At 43.5% G+C, this 20,803-nt stretch overlaps 1 protein-coding gene across 2 annotated transcripts in view; it reads right to left on the bottom strand.

The window, feature by feature from the left end:
* The window catches only part of B4GALT7 (beta-1,4-galactosyltransferase 7), a 103,890-nt gene that overhangs the window by 74,854 nt on the left and 8,233 nt on the right, over positions 1-20,803 (bottom strand). The window contains exon 1 of one of the 2 annotated variants that reach the window (XM_086931811.1): positions 4,283-4,410. The exons of the other annotated variant lie outside the window; for it this stretch is intronic. The gene's annotated coding sequence lies outside the window, so the exon portion shown is untranslated. Of the gene's footprint in view, positions 1-4,282; positions 4,411-20,803 lie in introns of those variants that run through there. 2 annotated transcript variants of the gene reach the window in all.

Genomic DNA, 20,803 nt, shown 5'->3' with positions numbered 1-20,803 from the left:
TGCAAGGTGTGAGGATTTATGTGAAAATGTTGCTGAGTAGAAATACGATCAAAATAAACCAATACACTAGGTGATGTCGATTTCCACACCTTATCGTTTGTGCACCGTTTAGTTTTATCAATAAAACTATATGTCTGTGCGAATGTAATGGTCAGTTCAACTGAAAATGTGTTGTCTGTAATTGCAGTTTGCTACCACACGGTGCATACTCTCCTCTATGCCACTCCACTGTGTGCCAGTTGATGCCACTCTGCTCTATGCCCCTCCAAGCCACTCTACTCTACTAACTTTTATCCATGCTGAACAATATGGCTAAAACACATTGGCAAAGCCAATAGGGCTTGCATGCTTGTTTTGAAATACTGGTGCTCCAGTCATCTATGATGTAACACTCCCAGCGTTCATCCTGTGCAGTGTATCAAGTGCATTCCATGCCAAGGAACAAACCATCACCATCACAGTGCATATATAGAACACTGCGAAACAGCAGCGTTCTCCTCCAGAAGGTAGGCAAAAGGAGTACAACATCTAGTTAGTAAAACAGATTGGCAGAAGAGTATTTTGGGGGCTTACAAAATGGCACCCATGCCCTAATCCTCTCTAGATAGTGCTTGATATTGATCAGTGAGGATACTATTTATTTATTTATAAAGTTTTATGTGTCTGAGATTCATAGGCTCTCTATTTAGCATCCAACAGCTCCCAGTAGAAGTTGAGGACCATGGGCCATAAAATGGCCATCAACGCCCCGTCAGTTCACCAGCCAATATCCAGAAGTAGGTTGTCCATTTTTACAGCTAATGCCTGACAGTCAGGAGTTAAATGAGCCCGGACAGGATCCTGTCATGGAAGCACAAGTGTGTTGGCAGGCCCTTAATCCAAACACTGGAAACCAGCAGAGCTGCGGTTTCTATGTAGAAGGGGAGGCAAAAAAACCTGATAAAAGGAGTGCCTTGTGTAAAATCTTGCTCGGAAGCCAGGCAGCTTTTTTAGGGAAAGAAAGAAGCAGCTTTGGGATGCGTTAGCAAGTACACTCGTCAACAGATGTAAGATCTGCTGTACAAAAGAAATTGATTTGTTTGAACGTTCCCAATATATGTCTGCTTTCTACTATCTTGAAACTCTATCACCTGCACCCAGTGGAGAAAACTATTCTTGCATCATGAACAGCCTCGAATTCTCAGAATTCCCACACTGTTGACATCTCACTGTGAAACTCATCACAAGTCACACAGGATGCCTTGAGAGGGGCCGGATGAAATGAGGTGGTCAAAGAAAGTTATAGTCTGTTTGAGATCAGAGGTCATTAAAAGTAAAGCAACAAGCACTGGGAGAGTGCAAAAGGTTTTTGTTGGAGGGCTGTTTGGAGCACAGGGTTATATCAATATGCGGCACAGGTTCGTTTTGATGCACTTCGGCATACTCTGAATTCCTTTATTGACAGGCTGTTGGTCTAGAAGGGATGTTGGAGTGAATGCATGGACAGTTCGCTCATAGCTGTGAAAGGGGGGCTCCGGCCACGTATGATTTTTTTCGGCCAGCCCTTTGGTTTTCCCCTAGTGAATTCGTCAATCTGCGAATGTTCTGCCTCTTTCTATAGGTGCCTTACTTTGGAGTCCCACTCACACTAGACCGGTCCTTTTCTTTACTTCCTCTCAGTCATGGCTGACTCCCCCCTCAAGAGGTAGCTGAAAAGCGGATGCTGCCAAGCCGCTGAGGAAATGGCCACTGCACAAAAGTAAGAAAGAAAAAGGTAAAGTCTGAAGTGCCGCCCAATGACTTATTAGGGTGCAGCAGTAAAAGGAATATGTACAGGCACTACACGGATATGAACTCTATAGGGACGCCATTGCTGGACTCCTGGCTTGCGCAGTTCCACAGAGCTGCAATACCGGTCTCTACATTGCACATGTAGACTGAGAAGAATATGATATTGCAATCCTCTTTCCCTCAAGAGATTCTGGAAGAGGGCGACTGCCCCATGATTTCATCCCCACATAGCTCGTAGCAGGAAATCCCAAGCAGCCCAACTGTGTGTATGGCCTGCCTTTACCAGATTACATCAGTACACATGTCTCCTCTGGGTGTCACTCTCCCTCTCTGACAGGGTTGCTCCAGCAGAAGCCATCTTGTATTACTCAGACTACTTTGACAGTTCGGGACATGAGGATAATCCACAGAATAAAGGTCTGGCTGATCCAGGTAAGGGCTTTGTCATCCCTTTTGGTATCCGATTGCTTTTTGGATTCCTTGAGCACCAAGTGTAAGGACTAAGACAACAAGCGGCATCAGAGGTGGATTCTATCCACATACTTCTGCTACTGGTACTAGCTGCTGCACCAAGAAACCAGGGTTCCAACCGACCCAGCGCCAGAGACTGTAATTTGGCAAAGGGGCCTTGAGAAACTGTTCTGACTGTCTCCAATACAGGTGCAAATTAAATACAAGACCGTCATTAGGCGAGGAGCAGTGAAATTAGGAACATAGGAAAGTTAGGAATGTACAAACATGTATGGTCCAACAAACTAAAAATATGTTACAGAAAAGGCTACAACAAACTGATCCATTAGTTGTGGCAAGAGAGCAAGTTAAAGCTAAAATGATTCCCTTGGTGGAGAATTTTTGTTTAACGTACAGCAATCGCTCAGATCTAGAAGTATTGGATTGTCAGAAAATACTGCGTGTTATTAGCTGGGTAATGTTTAAATTAGAGATAGCTGAACACTACACTACCTTTTCAAAACAAAAACTGACAAAGCCAATAAGCCTCACATTTGGGATCTATCGGCTTTGTCAATGGATTTTAGCTGTGCAGCATGGCCAAATTAAAAAACAAAAAGCCAATTGCATACTTTTCTAGATGCACACCTACAAAATGACACAGGCACTTTTTCATATTTGCCCAAAAAGCTCACTGCGCAGAGAGGGGTTAGAGATGTACTCCAAGGAGACAGATGGAAAACACATGCACTCTGGTAGAGTGCTTAAATCAAAGAGAATTAAGTAGTACTTGAAAAATCGAGCCGTGTAAGGACACAGTAATGCATACATGCTCCACAGGAGGGACAAATACAAGAAGAGTGAGGAAAGCCCTCTTTCGCTAACGAATATGAAACAAACAGATGAAAGTGACAATGAGGCCAACCAATGATAAGCAATGGGCAGGCTGTAATTCCATTGTAAGCCAACAATACATCTTGCAACAGATAGCACATGAGTTGTCGAATAGGCAAGACCTAAAGATCAGGGTTGAGAGGCCTGAGCGCATTAAAATGATTAAATGAATGTTGACAAAAAATAAGGAGTCTTTTTGACTTCTAGTAACTATCTCCATTTAGAGTGAAGAGGTTATGCTATTGAGTACAATGTTTTGCTTTCCAGACATCTCACCGGCAATTAGGAATGCCCTCAGATAGGAATAGACCACAACAAGTTAAGGAAATCACTCAGAATATATCTTTTCACCTTTACTGTTTTTAGGGGTAGCCCATATTTCAGTCAAATCACAGGCTACAAAAACATGTAACAGATACATTAATAGGAATCCAAAGTAAGGTTGTCATTTGACAGTGGACTCAGAGTGGAAAGCTCCAAGTTCATTTGAAGGGTGGAGGTGAAAGAAGGTAAGCAGCCCACATGGCAGGTCCGCACACCTGTCAGCTGTAGCCAAGCCAGTAGAGACAACATGCTCTCAGAACTCGATGAAATGCACATAGTCCATCTCAGGACCAAACAACATCAGTGGCAGAACCACCTGTAATGCTGTTACATGCACTACATCGCAATGACAATGCTACCGGCACATCAAACACCCCAAATCTTTGCATACATGCACAGGTTAGTGGTAAGCTGCAAGACAGTGTCCTCTATCCTGTATGGTGATAACCCAAATTCCTCAGTAATCAGTAAGTGGGCCAAGGCGTGCATTGAAACCTCTACTCATGAAACCCAACACACATTAGACCAACAGTGACCTTCACTATTAGACAGCACAACGAAATTAGTGATACAGGCACGGGTTGAGATATAAAGTAATGGATTCTAATGTTCACCCCACCCCAAGGGAGCAGCCATCATGTAGGCGAACTCATTCCCTTGGCTACTAACAATCAAACACCGCTGGGGGTTCCTTGAAACGGAATATTGTGCTTCATAACCTTGTATTATAAAAAAACTTAACACTAAACATTAACAGAAATTATTTTCTAATGCTACAAAGAGAAAGCAGAAAGGAAGGAAACACGGTCAAGAGAAGCCATGGAGGGGAAAAACTGTTTCTCACCAAAGCAAGCCGCCAACCTCTTCTGACTGGAGAGCAGCTGAGAACGATGGTACAGCTCAAACGCGATTCTTTCAAAACAAGCTGGCCGGGCCCTATCCTGCTTAAAGCTGTTAGAAGCTAGAACCCTGTTCCACCAGAAGAGCACACACAAAGTAGCATGGCAACTTCGCTGTATTCTTTTCTACACTTAAGCAACGTTTCAGGTGACAATGCAAACACTGGATGAAGAACAGGCTGAAAGCAAGTAAAGCCTGAAAAACAAGATTCATGGACTGTCTATTCACACCTTTCACAATGAGAAGTACGTGGACATGACCTTTAAAATACACAAAAGAACGTCAACTAGTTCAAAACCTAACTATGTGTATATCAGAGAACGAGACCTCAGACCAGCAACAATTTTAGTCCTAAAAAACACTGGCTTCCCATCTCCAGAAAGGTGGAGTTAGGGGTCTTGCGTAGGACTGTCAGGCATCCGCTTCTAAGCATGTATGTTTTCTGCAAACCTGGACAGAAAGAGAAGCAGCTGAGGCAAAAAGTAATACGTGCAATGTTTTTCTGATCAGAAAGAGGGTGGCAAGTTTTGGATTTGAGGGGGAAGTGTGTTCCAAAACCACAGAGGAACGAACACCCATGTTCTATCGCCACAAATCTTAAAAGGTGGCACCTTACAAAGTTTAGGCTCAGCTAAGTGTAGAACCTACTCATGACTGGTGTTATTATGTGCTGAATACAAATAGACACATTGCGAGTCCACCATTTAAAATGATGGAACAGTTTACAAATTAACTTGCCTAATTAGACAACCAAAGCAGTAATATTAGCAGAGGTCGGATGGTCAGGTGACTGCCTAGTTGATGCACTCTATGCCCTCAGAATGCGAGGATGTGACAAAACTGGTATGAGAAACAAACAGCATACGTGGCATTGCATGATCCTGTTTCGAAAGGAGCAGTGATTTATTTATTTTATTTATTTATTTTAGCGATTTCTACAGCGCCTGGTGACCCAAGGGTATCCCCGCGCTATGAACTTGAACCTATTGAGAGGGGAGGTAGCCGAGGGGTGTTATTTAGGGAACAAATGGGTCTTAAGTTTTTTTCGGAACGCAAGGAAATTGGATTCCAGCCTGAGGGCGCGAGGGAGTGCGTTCCAGCCTTTGGCTGCCTGAACGGAGAATTGACGACCTCCTGTACGGACTTTTCTAAATCTGGGGATGAGGAGTAGATTCTCATTCTGAGATCGTAGCGATCTGGTTGCTGTATAGGGTGTGATCATTTTCTTAAGGATCGCTGGGCCAGAACCGTTGTAAAGCTTATGTGTGGTACACATTGCTTTAAAGTGAACCCTTTGGCGGACAGGGAGCCAATGCAGGGTTTTGAGGGCTGGCTTGGCAGATGTTCTGGAAGGGGTGTTGGTGATCAAGCGTGCTGCCGCGTTTTGTGTCCGCTGGAGTTTCGAGATGGTAGCCTCAGGAGCTCCTAGATAGACCAGATTGCTGTAATCTAAACGGGACAGCACTAGGCCCTGGATAAGGAGCTTTCTGGACATAGGAGGGAGTAGGGGCAGGATTTTACGAGTCGTACGCATGAGCCCAAAACATGTGCCCGCGGTTTTGGTTGCCTGGGTCCTCATCGTGAGTTGTGGCTCTAGCCACACCCCGAGAGTCTTGATTTCAGATTTAGGGAGGGGAATTTCGCCGAACACATCAGGCCATATAGTAGGAGGAATCGTAGCCCATTGCTTACCGAGTAACATTACCTCTGTCTTTGTCCCATTTAGTTTCAAAGATGATTCGTTCATCCAATTGTGAATGTCTATAAGGCAGTTAGTCAGGTTTTCAGGATGGTCAGTCAGCTGGGACAGGGAGACGACTAGTTGGGTGTCATCGGCGTAACTCACCATTTTGATGTTATACGGAGTTACCACGTCCTCGAGGGGGGCCATATAGACATTAAAAAGCGTGGGGCTTAGGGAAGAGCCCTGTGGGACGCCGCTAGTAAGTGGGAGGGTGGAAGAGTGGTGGCTGTTATCCCATACTTGAAAGGTACGTCCTGTAAGATAGGATTCGATCCATTTGATAGCTGTCCCGGTAAGTCCTGCATTTGCCAATCTGCTCAGAAGGACACGGTGGTTAACCGTATCGAAGGCTGCACTTAGATCCAGGAGGATCACTGCCACTGATCCTCCTGAATCTAGTAAGCCCCTTGCCTCTTCAATCACCGCAAGCAGTGCGGTGTCCGTACCGTGGCCTGGGCGGAATCCGGTTTGTGATTGTCTGAGTAGTTTGTTCGTTTCAAGGAACTGAGATAATTGGGAGTTTACTAATTTCTCTGTGACTTTACTAATGCCAGGGAGTAGGGATATTGGCCTATAGTTGGATAGGTCCGATGGATCTAGCTGGGGTTTTTTTAAGAGTGCTTTGACCACAGCACTCTTCCAGCTGTCGGGGACGGTTCCATGGGAAAACGAGCAGTTGATAAGGTCCGTAATGGTAGGAACAATTACTGCGGCTACTGTCTTGAGGAACCTGATAGGGGCTGGGTCCAGAGGAGATCCACTTTTCATTTTTGCAAGGGTTCGCTCGACCTCTGCGGGGGTGACAGGTCGGAAAGTCTTGAGCGAAGGGCGACAGATGCTTTCAGTTGGTTCAGGAGCAGTCCTCCTTTCCGTGAAACTGGGAAGGCTGGGGGGAGGGAGGGAGGCCAGGATACGGGAAATCTTCTCGTTGAAGAAGTTGGCCAACTCGTTACTTCTGTCAACTTTGGGTGTATTGGAGGAGGAGGTGGTGGGGACCTTGGTCAGCTCTTTGACGATCAAGAAAGATTCTCGGGCTGAATTGGATGCTTCTTGTATACGTAAGTTATAGTAGGAAGCTTTGGCTGATTTGATAGCCTCTTTATAGATTTTGACCGCAGATTGATAGGTTTCTTTGTTGGCATGTTGCCAGGTCTTTCTCCAGAGACGTTCGGCCTTTTTGCAGTTTTTGCGCAATGTTCTTAGCTCTGTGGAGTACCATGGTGCTGAGCCACGTTTGTCGTTTTTATTTTCCCTATTTCTAAGAGGGAGTATACGGTCTAGGGAGACGGCAATCCAATCTCTGAATCTTCTATCAGCTGTATTTGGGTCTTCGGTCTGAGCAGGGATGTCTTTTTCCAGGGTCTGAGCCCATTCGTCCGTGGAAAGTTTGGGCCAGGTCCTATCCTTACTAAAGGAAGGGAGTGTACGGTTTTTCGTGGAGGCTCCCGGTAATTGGAAAGGGACCAGAAAGTGGTCTGTCCAGGGAAGGGGCAAGGCCTCCTTTGCTAACATTGAGGGCGAGTTGGTAAGTACGGGGTCTAGAAGGTGGCCCTTGGTGTGGGTGGCTCCGGAGTTTAATAAACGGATATCGAGAGCCGCTAGATCTTGAATCAGATCAAGGGCTACCGAGTTGGCCAGGTCTTCAAGGTAATGATCCGATAATGGATGAATTGAGTTCTTATGGCATGACAAGCACCAGGTAGCCTGGTTAGAAAAAACTGTATGTTTGTACAGATGTGAAAACTGAACTCTACCCAACTGATGTGTGAAATCATCCACATCACATCAGCTCGTAAGGCCCAAGACTGTTTATCTTGCTGTCCATTATGTCCTAAAGTGTTATTTTGTGTTTTTATACATTGCACATTTCTTTAATCAACCTTTGCTTGTGAATGGTCACCAAGGTAAGTGCATAACGTACAATTCCTGTTCTCAGGAAAAACAGGATTTGGAGGTGCGTACTGCAAGCATACACAATAAATTTAGAATGGTCTAAATACAGCTATTCACAAATAATAAAATACAAGTAAATATAGATACAATGAGCAAAAATGAAATATGAATAAATAAAGCTGAAATTGTAACAAACAACGCCCTAACACTATGAACCCTGTCAATAATATCTCCTTCTCTCTCCTATCTGTCCCCAAGATTAATAAAACCCTGCATTCCACAAGAAGTGGTTACAATATAAATGCTTTGATAAATGTCATTTCTAACCAGGTACAAGGCTGCCTTTTCAGACTGTCACAGTACAGCATTTCAAAGAAATACTCATAAATAAAGACTTATTAGCATCTTCATTTGGTCTCCATTTGATTAAGCTAACAAACACAAATATGTATTTCCACCCATTAGCTTCTGGACTAAACGAAATAGGATAACTGGTGAGTTTAACCAGCACGGATTCAGACCACAGTGGCAGCCTGGAGCCCTGAGTGGATAAGCAGGTTGCTCCCCTTGGGTATTTAACTCTCCTGCAGTAGCTAAGTCAAGGATGCAAGGCCTACTCTTGAACTTAATACAGTGGGTCACAGTAAATCACAGACACTAAACTGAGACAAGAAGAATATAATGTGGCAATCTTGCTATGATATATATGACCCTCTGCTTCAGTGGTCTCTGTATTTAACACTAAATAAGGTCAGCTTGATGAAGACCCAGCTGTACAGTTTAAGAATAAGAAACCCCTAGCCTTAAAAAAAACTCACCATCCAAATAATCTAGGTAAGATCAACGGCACTGCTTTGAGATTGCCAAGAGTATCTGTGTCCAAATCAATAGAAATAGATTTCAGCAGCCAGTATCCGGAATGGACACACTGTGTTTTTTCAAGGCCAGTTAAGGTCTCAACTGGTCTCCAGCTTTTACGATGAGAAAAAGCAGCTGGTCAGTCGGTGCAAAAGAAGCACTTGGTAAACTACTGATTTCTCCCTTGGATAGCCATCTTTGAGGGCAAGTATCTCAAAAACTACTGGTCGCTGACTAAATCATCTAGTGTTGAAGGTAGGCCCTTGCCACTAAGTGCCTCTATGGACCGCAAGGCTTCAACAATTAACAGTGGGATGTGGACCTCAAGATTAGGGACAAATCTCTCCTCAAAATATAATCCCTACAACAGTAAAGGCTAGAGATGCTTCAAACCGTTCTGGGATGCCCAGTTTCAACTGAGATCTGCCCCCTGCCCGGGGATTGAAGGCTCCTCCAGTTCTATCTGGGGCTGGTAGGAGCAGCTAAGGCACAAAATGAGTATGGCCGGGTTTGTGGGGGCGGTGGATGGAAGAGGGTGTTGGGTTGGTGAAGGAACAAGGTTACTAGTAATATCTCAGGACAACGACTGTCATTAAGCAACACAGCCCATGCTGGTCTTTGATCTTGGTATTTTATTCATCTTTATACAGGGATCTTTTGCACCAGGGCAGTCTTGGTTATTCGAGAACCCCTATAATTCTTTCAGTCACCTGGGAAAAGTCAGACCCTACAAGTTCAATCTTCACAGGGCCGACCTGCTCCTTCTGGAGGGTGGCGCAGAAAGGACTTCAGGGATTGCTTCTTGCACTTAACCCAAGGAAGAGTAACTACCTGCATAGGTTCATTAACTATCACTGTTGCTGCCTAAAAAATAAGTGAATGGTATTCTTGGTGCCCAATTGATGTACGAGATGCTGGCTCTAAGCCACTATTGACCCTCCTTTGGTAGCCAAAGCAAGAAGCCTGAGCCAACCAAAGGTCTACTGCTTTTCCAGGTTCAAAGCCTTCTGCCAGTTCATGAGAAGCGTTTCTTCCTTCTTTGTTGCCAGTGTTCGGGGGCTTCTGGGGTAGGGTGTTCAAGGTCAGAGCAGTTAGAACTGGTCAGTGTGTTTTGTTGATCCAAGACAGGCAGAAATGAATAGAGAGCCCCTGTTGCTATGCAGCAGCCAGCAAACCTACCACGAGACTAGTTGTGTGTGTGGGGGGGGGGGTAGAGAACGGCAGGCCATTGGTGGGTGAGAGGAATCCTTAGGGAACTATAAGACTGTGTGGGACTTGAGATTCTTAATTAAAAAAAAATTGGAATAGGTTACTTTTGCAACACACCGAGGAACTGTGAACATTGCTGTGTACGGCTTAAGTATATATGACTATTAATCTTTCTTTTCATTATCATAAGGAGGAATCGAATCTTTTGAATCAAGATAGAACAGCAGTAAATCGCACTAGATGTTGCTTTCTATTTTAGTTGAATGCCATTTCATTTAATCTCAGTGGTATTAGTGTTTTAGAGGACCATGGCCGACCTTTTTAAATAATAGAGTGGAGGCCATATTTCAGGTAAACATCCTGAATTATAGGGCATCATAGACGAAACATAACAGAAGTGAAGAATGTTTTGAAGCAGTTATGTGAAAGAGGAATAACTTTACGCAAGTAGAAATGAAAGGTTTTATTTCTTACAGAGATTACATAGGGCGTAGTAAAACAAGAAACTGACAATCTCAATAAGGATTAAGTGGATATTATCTTTCAAAAGGAAGGTAGAGACAGGAGGAGCCTAGCCTGCAACCATGATGGCCGCCTGACTCCTCGGCTCCGCCGACCCGCCCGCTTTCTTTCCGACACACCGCTGATCCTGGCGTCCATCCTGGTAACGCGTCGGCGTTTCGGAACCGGGTGGCGATCCTGATTCCGATGGTGTGCTCCCCGCTGAATATCCTGCGGCAGAACGGGCGATACCTCCCTACTTTCGTTCCAGCGTGGTGCGTGGGCGACCGGGTCTTTGTTCCCGGAGACGGCTGCCCCATAACTCGGCAGCTGTGGATGCTTGCAGCGGAGAGACCGGTGACTGGCGAGTTACTGTTGCAATTCCTTCCTTGCTACAGTGTACCGCCCGGCCCTGCGCACCTCTACACTTACTGCCTGCAATTGTTGCCGGCGCTTTGTTAACTTGTGGCTGGCACTGGGAGCCTGATTGTTCTTTAGCGCTACGGTGAGTGCCATCTTTCACCGAGCGCTTAATATTTTGGGACTGCCGACCCTGGAGGACTGATCAGAGAGCTCATTAAGGTGCATGCTACATTGTGGCTGGTTCTTGGTAGCCAGGGACAGATTGCGGTTGCCAACTCCGCGGCTCCAGTACCTCGTGGATCTAACACTCCTCCGGGTGCATGAAACTTCTACAGAGGAACCTCTTGGGATTGCTGCTGTTCTGGGCGCTCTGAATAACCTGCGAGCTTTTATGTGTTTCAATGCCCAGGTCCTGGAGGGCCGACTGGATACTATATTGCCTGCTGGGCTCCAGCTTGGCGACGCTGCTCGTCATGCTCTGTGCGCCTTGCCCCATCCTGTGCTCGACGATGGCTGCCAGTCTACCCAGACGTATGTAACAGCACTGGACGCCCCCGGGGATAGTGGCCGCCGCGCTACCCAGTCAGGATGTGATGAGTTGCGGGACTCTAGATCCTATCCGTCGGCTGGAGGTTTCTTTTTGGACACCATGCTTTGGATCTACTTTGTGGCCCCTCGGTGGGTCCCTTTGTCTCATTATGGGGTTGTTGCTATGGTCCTGGCCGGTCAACTCTCAGGTATTGCTGCTGTGTTTCCACCGTTACTGGGTAGTTCTGCCCGGTTTGGCTTCACGTTGGACAGACCACTGTGGATGGTGTTTGGCTCGGTTACGTCTAAGATGGCTGCTGCTCGACTGGACTTCATTGACTGGCTGGAACGACAGGGACAAGGTTGAAGATGTTTTCTCTTTCTTTACTTTGTTCTGCTGCGGACAATGCTGGTGATTACATTGGACAGCTGGGGAGGTGAACGTTGGTGCGGTGTCGGGTTGGGGTCGGGGGAGGGGCGGCCGGGGGTGAATCCATTGATTGCTTGTTTGTTTTATCTGGCCCTCCTCCGCTCTTCCTTCTTCTCCGGGGGTTGTTTTCCCCCCGTCTTTCCCTTATGTGGGTACTCTTGGGGCGACAGGCACGTTAGTAGGGGGGGGTGGGCCGTAGCCTCTTCGACGTGCAGGGTGGGGGGGTTGGGTCTTTATTCCTTTCTCTTTTTGTTTCTATGGCCTTCTTCTTATCTTTATTCTTATTCCTCTCTCTTCCTATATATCTCGGGTCAGACGGGAGGTTGGGTTTGGTTCTTCACGGGACGTTTCTTTGTGGTCTGCGTCTATGTCTTTATCACATGGTTTATTGATTCCATTATCAAGATATCGATTTTACTACATAGTCATTGAATGCTTACAGAACTTGCTTTTCCTTCCTTTTTCTACTATCGTTTGAGGGCGCATATCCTGTCATGACTTTTCCCATATAACAAGTGTCCTTCTTATATGTCGTTGGATCCTTTATTGTTGCTATATAATGAACCCTTCCATATCCTACCATACCGTAGACAAGCTAGATTGTAACTCCTTATGTGATATATTGATTGGGCGGGCGCTAATTGGGGCGACATCTATTTCTGTGCTTGTGTATCCTTATTGTAAATGATTCACGCCAATCTTTTGTTAGCGATGTATAACTTGTGGATATCCTTCATGTGGCTCGCCCACTCAGCTACCCTGTCTGACTTTAGGACGATTCGTCAAAAACATAAAATGAAACCCTCTTTATCCTTTTCCTGTGGCTCCTTGCAAATCCATCGTAGTGTTCTTATCTTTTATTTGTTGCAGCGCAAGGTACCCCGGAATGGTTGTATGTTGTCATAGCGGCCGGCCCGCAGTGGTTGTAGGCAGACGCTGTGTACTGTGTTTACGAAAATAAAGGTTTTCAAAAAAAAAAAAAAAAAAAAAAAAAAAAAAAAAAAAAGGAAGGTAGAGGATGTTGTAGCCAAAATACAATCTGATCTGTTTACAAAATTATTGCCCCATTGGAGTAAAAAAAAGAAATTCTACACCCAAGGGGACAATATTTTTGTATTCCATATTTCGGAAACAATATTTCTTTTGAAGATCAACTGTTTATATTCAATGTGGTGCCACAGTGTCTTCACCACATTGAGAATGGCTAAATATCCTCAGCTGTCCTAAAACTGGTGGAGACAAAAACATTGAAGAAGCCCTTACCTTTCGGAAGGCTGGAGTTGAAGTGTACTTTCTGAACAAACAGTGGGTAGAATTCGTACATGTTCATAGTTACCCAGCAACAACACCCCTCTCGGGTGTCGGTGAAGGGAAGGAGAACAGTACACAAGAGAGGCTCTACCTTTGAATTAAGTGTGAATATAAGGTCGGCTCACCCTCGTCTCCTAAGAAGCTTTAAGAGGCCGGTTCAGGGATTTATACTAAATGACCAGAGAGTATAACATCTGTATGTGTGCATGCCGATTCAATAATACTACAAATTATACATCACAACTGGATTCATAGAAATTTTGAGAGAGATCTAAGATATTGCATTGAGTTCGATCACAGATCAATAATCCTACTTTAACATGTATTAGGTTATGGAAAGAGAGGGTTATTGTTTAGATTCCTTGATCCTACAGCAGATTACAGAAGATTGCCCTGCATGAGAGCAAAGGATATTAATCGGATTATGTTTGCCTACCCTGAAATATATAAAATGGTATTACTCTATAAACATGTTTTTGACTGAAGCTTACCCGGCACTGAGTTACGGTTGATTATTTTGACTACTCCCATAAAACATTGTCATTTGTTAGTTTATAAAACAGGGTTACTCAGCTTACTCCACTTTGCATTAAATTGAAGTTGGTTTACTTGCCTATATTTCACTGCAAATGAATTGTTCCACTATCTTTACCCTTTACTGAATCCTGTGAGATTACTTTGACTGCTACATGTGCATTTGATTACGGAAAGGGAGAGTGCTTTGGCTACTTTTTATGCACTAGACTGCAAAAACAGGTACTCGCATTACTTGAGCCTAAATTACAAATTTCTTGTTTTCCTTGCCTTGGATTACAGAAGAAAATTAATGATTGCTACACCCAGGATTAGACGGCATTTAACTGACGACTTAAATAAGTATTCGATTAACAAGATTACTCTTTTCCCCTGTTCAAAAGCCTTACACTATCGCCTTACTTGTTTTAAGATTACAAACTGCTTTTATAACTTTATGGAAAGTAACTTGTTTTTTCATATAGCACCTTATGCAACATTTTGCTATTTCTATGCACTACAAAAAGCTAGTGTTACAGTTACCCAATGTAATGGTACTCAAGTTACTGGCAGTGGAAGGATGGAAGGCTGAATCACCTTGATGGGACTCAGCCTTGTGATCGGTTGATCACATTGAGGTCAGTGGCAAGAATATAACCCAAAGTGTGTTATATTGAAGGGGTTAACTCAGACTAGTTCACACTACATTATATCCGAGGATTTTAACGTGAATTCGTTGGTGGGATATTACTCTGGCTAGTTTCCCATCTATTGCTTTACAGAACGAGATTAGTCATATTAGCCTACCCTGAATTTACTTGCAACAGTGAAATTACCTTAGTTCTTTACCCTTTAATTAATCCTATAAGAATATAGTTCTACTGCTTTACCCTGCACTATATTCAAGAGTGAAATTGCTCTGCTTCATACAATGGGATTACTTGTATTGCATCACTCTATAGCTGTTGCAATGGTGTACTCCAGTTACTTTACATTATTATTACATTGCAGAAGGAGATCTCTCTGGTTTCTATATAAGAATACGGCTTACTTGATTACTTACCATACACTGGATTAAATTATTACACATCTGCATTCGATTACAGAAGGCGACGGCCGGCCTTACATTACAGACCCCACTAATGTTCCGCAAAGGCAGTATCAGTGCAAGCTTCAGGCTGCTAGACTTCTTCTTTGCCGGCTGTCAGATTCTTTCTGAAAGTGGTGTGTTTTGGATACCGAGGCAGTAGCCTCATTACTTCACATTCATTTTGAATTTTTTAGTCGCAGTATTGGTTTTCTTATTGATCTTTGACACTTCGTCACAGGTGAAGTTTGTTCACACGGTCAGCAATGTGATGGGCCGCAGATAGGGGATTTACGGGTTTGCAGAAATGTCAGCAAGTTTCTTGATCAGTGGGTTTTCCTTTTGATCAAATCCTTTGTAGAATCTCTCGTTGAGTTTGCGGAGATGGTCATCCAACATCTCAAAGTCACAGCGCGTGTGTAGCACAGTTTAAGTGCAAGCATCCTCATCCAAAAATCCCTCACCCAACACAAGCACAGCCAGTAATAGTGCAGTTTTCATTCACATGAAGCACATGTTCATTCACGGGGGAAAACTGGGAAAGTTTAACACACATACACCTACCTACCTCTCCCCCACTAATAAAGAATGGCCAGAAAATCTACAAAAACTTTTCAGATGAGCAGTCAGAGATAAAAACCGGAAACAGGCTATCACGTGCTCCGTTTTAAATCAAAGTCACTTTTGCAACAGTTCTTTTTCTAAACTTCCGGTGTGGTGCATATGCTGCGAGTAACGTTTGTGTCCCAGCGTAAGTAGATTTTGAAATACCAGTATTAATAATTCAAAGGCAAGAATGTCCAGCAAAAGAACATTTATTTTTAAGCCTAACTAACACGTGTCTGTATATTTCCCAAGAGTTTTACAAGGGTGATTATAATGCAGACTGACGGCAAATAATATACGTGTTATTATAATAATTTCAAATATTTCTACAAACAACAAATAGCTGGAGTATTCTGTTAAATGTGCAAGAACGCTACAGTTTCTTGGTAAGTGAACGGCCACTGTTGCACCTTTGCGAAAGACCACAATTTAAGGACAGACACTAAGTTGACAGTAGTAATCCAGGCGGTCACGGTTATCAGGCCGCACACAGCAGAATCCGTTTGCCGTGCCGGCGCTTATTCTCTATGCAGCACAGTGCATTCTTTCAATGGAGCAGCAAATAGTAAAGTGTGCCATCCCTGCTTACTCTGGTACTTACTCGTGCGACGCAAGTACAAAGGTTTAACCAGAAATTTAAATCACCACCAGATTTAATGGACGGAAATAACCACCAGATTTGATGTGTGATGTGTTCTCTTATCCAACCGTCGAATTAGTTCACTGTACACAACATTAAATTATCTTTCTTTGAATACTTCACTAGCTAGTGTTGTGTCTTCACGCTCATTGTACAGCTCTTTTGGGAACTGAACAATCTGGAAAGAGGCCTTACTTTCGTGTCTGCTTGTGAGTGGAATAGAAGACTTGACCTGGTCACTGGCAGATATCAAGTCACAGTTCCCTATACTGGACATAGCTTCGAAGTCTATTATTGCTTCCCGTGCTTAGTTTGTAAAAGAATAACTGCTGGGGCCAAACGGTTTGTTCAGAAGCCCGCGGCATCGAAGGTCTGGGTGCCAAATCTGAGGATGTCAGTGCTGAGAAACTTACTTTTCAAATCCAATTAAAGAAAACAGTATGCATGAATATAACATGGACACTCGCTTTATGAATTGCAACTTTTGCTTTTAATTTTCTTTTGAAGATTATTTAAGCTTTTAGTCAATTTTTTGTTTTTGTGCATGGGAATACAAAAAAGGTCTATATACATTTATATACAAACATGAACAATGCAAATGGGTATGTACAATAAATCAAACAGACTCACAAACAACACTCTTGGCCATCCATTCATACTACTCGACATACATATTGGTCCCGGTGTCAAAGAACCTATATACACAAAGCCTGAAAAGTCTCCAGCAGTAAGTTTCTCAGCACTGGCAAGTGTATTGTTTCTTTAGTTAAAATTGGCTCAGCCTTGCTGAGTTTAGGAGTCAAGACCCTTTTTGTTGTCTAAATCTGAGGATGTGGCGTAACGGCCTGATCTGCCGACTTTAGCGCTGGGAAACCAGGTTCAAGCCTCGGTGTCGGATCAACATCCTCTGATTCTGGGCCCTTAATCTCCCTGTGCCTACCAAAAATAAATGTGTCCTTGTGTAACTTAACTGGTGCTCCTGTAAAGCGCTCCAATACCTTTCGGTCGAGTTAGCACTATACAAATCTGCAAAAAGAAGAAATAAAAAGAAGCCTGTGTAGTCTAGTTTTCACCTCATGCCTCTTTAATTGGGTATCTGCCGCTCCCTGCCTCTTTATTTCACTGTAGCATCTTCTCGTCATCACTGCTTTCTCTCTGTCACGGTTTTCTTCTTTCTTTCCCTCGTTTGTGTTTCTTTCTCTCTTGCTCTCGATTGGAGATTGTTGAGAAAAAAAATAAGTGCTAACACCGGCTCAAGTTCAGCACCAATTGCTTCTAAATTTTAGACACAGCAAATTAAGCATGCTAGTGGAACACACTGCGAACACGTGCCGAGCAGACCTTGAAGCAGGGACTACATGCTGCACACACACAACTTACGTTCTGTCTCCCCGCACCACTGAGACCAAATGTTCATTGCTACTGGCGGCACCAAGCCTGCTGGGCAGGAACAACAGTATGAATCAGTAATAGGTAACTGTCACAGTTTTTCTAGGCCAAATGTTCTCATTTCAAACCGATCATGAAAGGCAAAACGATGTCCTTAACTCTACCAAGTACAAATAAGGTACTCCAATTGCTGTGTACCCACTGCAAGACAACTCGAAGTCATTCAGGTCTATCCACCCCTCAGTAATGTGATTGGCCTTAGTGTAATAAGAGGGATAGCAGTTCGCTCTGGCAATCAAACATGTACAATCTGTGGAATGGCTCAGATGCTGCTACATGTAGTTAATTATAGTAAGGCCAAGCACATTACTGAGGTGTGGATAGACAGGAATGACTAGCTACTCTAGCTGCCCACTGCATCAGTCTTTCTCCGATCGCTGGTCCCGCTCGTCTCGGTGATCTTGGGAGCAATGACCTTAGAGAGGAAAGTCAGAACTCAAGATACAGAGATGTTGCAGGCGTATCTTCAAATATGGTTTCTATGATTCCAAAACAGTCTAGATTCCCTGTAAAAGAAGCCTGTTTATGTTCTTGGCATCTTTTTTTAATCCTGTGTATTGATGACTATCTTCAGTTACATATTTATTGCCTTCTCAAACTCCAGTGATGTATGTTCCGGCAGCTCCTTTCTGACAGCCACCTACTCATGTATGCTCCTAAAAGGTGCCTCAAAGTCCTATTTCCCCATGCGCCTTAGTTAAGAACGTTCTAGGGTGTACTCTTCTCCCCATTACACACCAACACAGCAAATGACAGGATGTCAGTGTTTTGAAATCGTGTTTCCCACCTTCACGTACTTCACAGACTCAGATTTTAAAGTGTTTCTTTTATGCACAAAACTCCTTTTCTGACAATGCATAAAGTATGAAATGTGAGAACAGAATGAAATTGATAAGTTCACCCCAAAGAATTGGGAACTTTAGGAACTATTACTAAGACATGATCATCCTCCACTGCGAGGTCAATATTAGGCCCAGGTGAAATTTAAATAACGCTAGCATGATTTGGCAAATTTAAATAATGCTGGCATAATCTGTGTAAAATAAGTTATGTGAAATTCCTGAAATTACACCAGGTGGCATACTTACGCCGCCAATTGTGGCAGAGTTATAGCCCAGGCGCAACCATAATGTGAGCAGTTGCTGTTTTTGCCTATTGTGTTTTTTCACACTATTTTCTTGAAGCGCAAAATGGGCTCTTGTGTAAGAAATAGATGCAAGGACACATTGTTTGCGCTATATGATAACATTATGGGGAAGGTGATCGGTGATTTAGCATCAGAGGAACGCTGTCAGCAAAGGACTTCCTTTTATAAAATTTCACAAAGGCATGAGGTAAGAAGTAAAAATATGTTGCTTATATAGTCACCTGACAATCGAGAGGCTGTTTGTTCTTCCTAAAAACAATGATTGCTAAGCAGCTCACATCCATGACACAAGTACATGGAAAGAAATTATCTTCTGTCCGCTTGACAGAGAGTAGGGAGAATCATCTAACAGAGAGTGCAAGCAACAAGCCGTTGTCTGGAAGTAGCTCCCTTCAATGGGGAGGGGAAAGATATAAAGTGGACAATGTCAATATGGACACTACAATCATCAAGTTTTTACTCAGTTTTAAATGCATGGATATTCATTCGTAAACTTACATATTTCTATTGATTGCATTCAACATTCTTCTAGCTACGTTTCTACTACATAGTTTTCTGCCTGTGGTTTATATCGGTTAGAATTTATTTTGAATTTAGTGTATCATTTAACTTCTGAATTCATTGAAAGATTTAGAGCTATCCACTCACTGCTGCTTCACCGTGTCCTGGTCAATCTTTGGCATCTCCTGTGAGGGCCTTACTTTAGCTCCTGAAAGCCGGGAGAAAACATTTTTTTGTGCCTCTGCTCATCTCAAGGTAATTTGGAAAAGCTGTAGTAGTATGCTCCTAATGTTACATTAACTATACCCTCTTGCTAAGCTACTATAAGCCTGTTTCTAGGGACTTCAAATTGACCTTTCTTCCCGTATACTGCTTTTCCTCCCTTGTGTAGGTCCTTTCCCTTCTTTGCTCCTGGTTCCCCCCATCTGTCCCTAACCGTAGGCTCCATTGTATCCCCACTCCATGCTGCTCCTCCCTACACTGGTCATTCCTTCTCCGCTTCAGTGTGGGCCTTTCATTAGCTACTGGTGGCACTAAGAGAGCTTGTCTTTGCGACTTTGCTGACCTCTAGACCATTTAAAAAAGTGGGAGTGGATTGCTTCTCATGTTCATGCTCACCACATTGTCTCTTTCTTACCCGGAATATAATAATTGCATACTAATAATGAAAGTGGAAGCTGTCTGGGAGGAGATTCTAGAAAGAATCTCTTACACCTTCATCACACTGTTAGGCAATGCGCCCCAAGAAGAGATCAAAAGTACCTCTCTGGTCACTCAAGCATGGCACCAAATATTTTCCAAATAGATCACAACAAATACAACACTCTGCCAACCACACACTTCTGCACGGTGCAGCATTTTACTCATCCAAAAACATACTTTGATGACCCACATAGGACTATGAGCGCTATATAATTGCTACAATACATTTCAATCAAATGCTGCTGTTCTTCGCTTCTCAGGTGCCTCATTTACTAAATAAATAGCAACAGAACATAATCTTCAGACAATACCAATCCCCTGCTCCTTAAGCTCTATATCATGTAGGACATTCCCTGCACCCAGATCTAACTTTCAACCAGACTACCTGCAGCACATCCCATTTTTTCACTCTCTCCCACATTTTTGGGACTTAAAACTACACCACAAGCAAACATGCTACCATGTCAGCCTGCCATGCTTTTTATCTCCAGCACTGCGCCTACTTCCCAGATCCTATCTGACTGCCTCTCCTTAGACCGATTCTGACACAAAACTGCTTCAGCATGGTGGTTTTGTTATGTGTTTTTATAAAGTAAATGTCCACGGCTCACTAAACCCCTTAGCATATTTCCTTACAAGCAGATTTATCTGCATCTTTTGGTTTGTCCACGAAAGTTTGTCTGTGTAACTATTCGTGTACTGGGGTGGTTGAAGTGGGTGGGATTGGAGGGGCACGACGTGACATACTTTTTTTTAATTTAAGGAAAATAGCTTCCCTACTTTCTTTAAAAAGATAACCATCCTGGGACGGTTCATTCTAAGAGCTGAAATGCTTCCTCTGCAGTGTATCGCAGGAAGACTCCTGTGGTGAAACCGAAGGCGAGCAGACAGCTACACAAGCCTTCTTGCCAGGGGTCCTGCTTACCTGAAAGAAATGTAAATGTGCACAAAGAGTCAATCTGCTAATGTAATGATAACTCGGA

The sequence above is a fragment of the Lissotriton vulgaris genome, chromosome 7, assembly GCF_964263255.1.
Source record: "Lissotriton vulgaris chromosome 7, aLisVul1.2, whole genome shotgun sequence".
Lineage (NCBI taxonomy): Eukaryota > Metazoa > Chordata > Amphibia > Caudata > Salamandridae > Lissotriton > Lissotriton vulgaris.
Note: the sequence above shows the minus strand (reverse complement) of the source record. Positions and strands in the feature narration are given on the sequence as shown.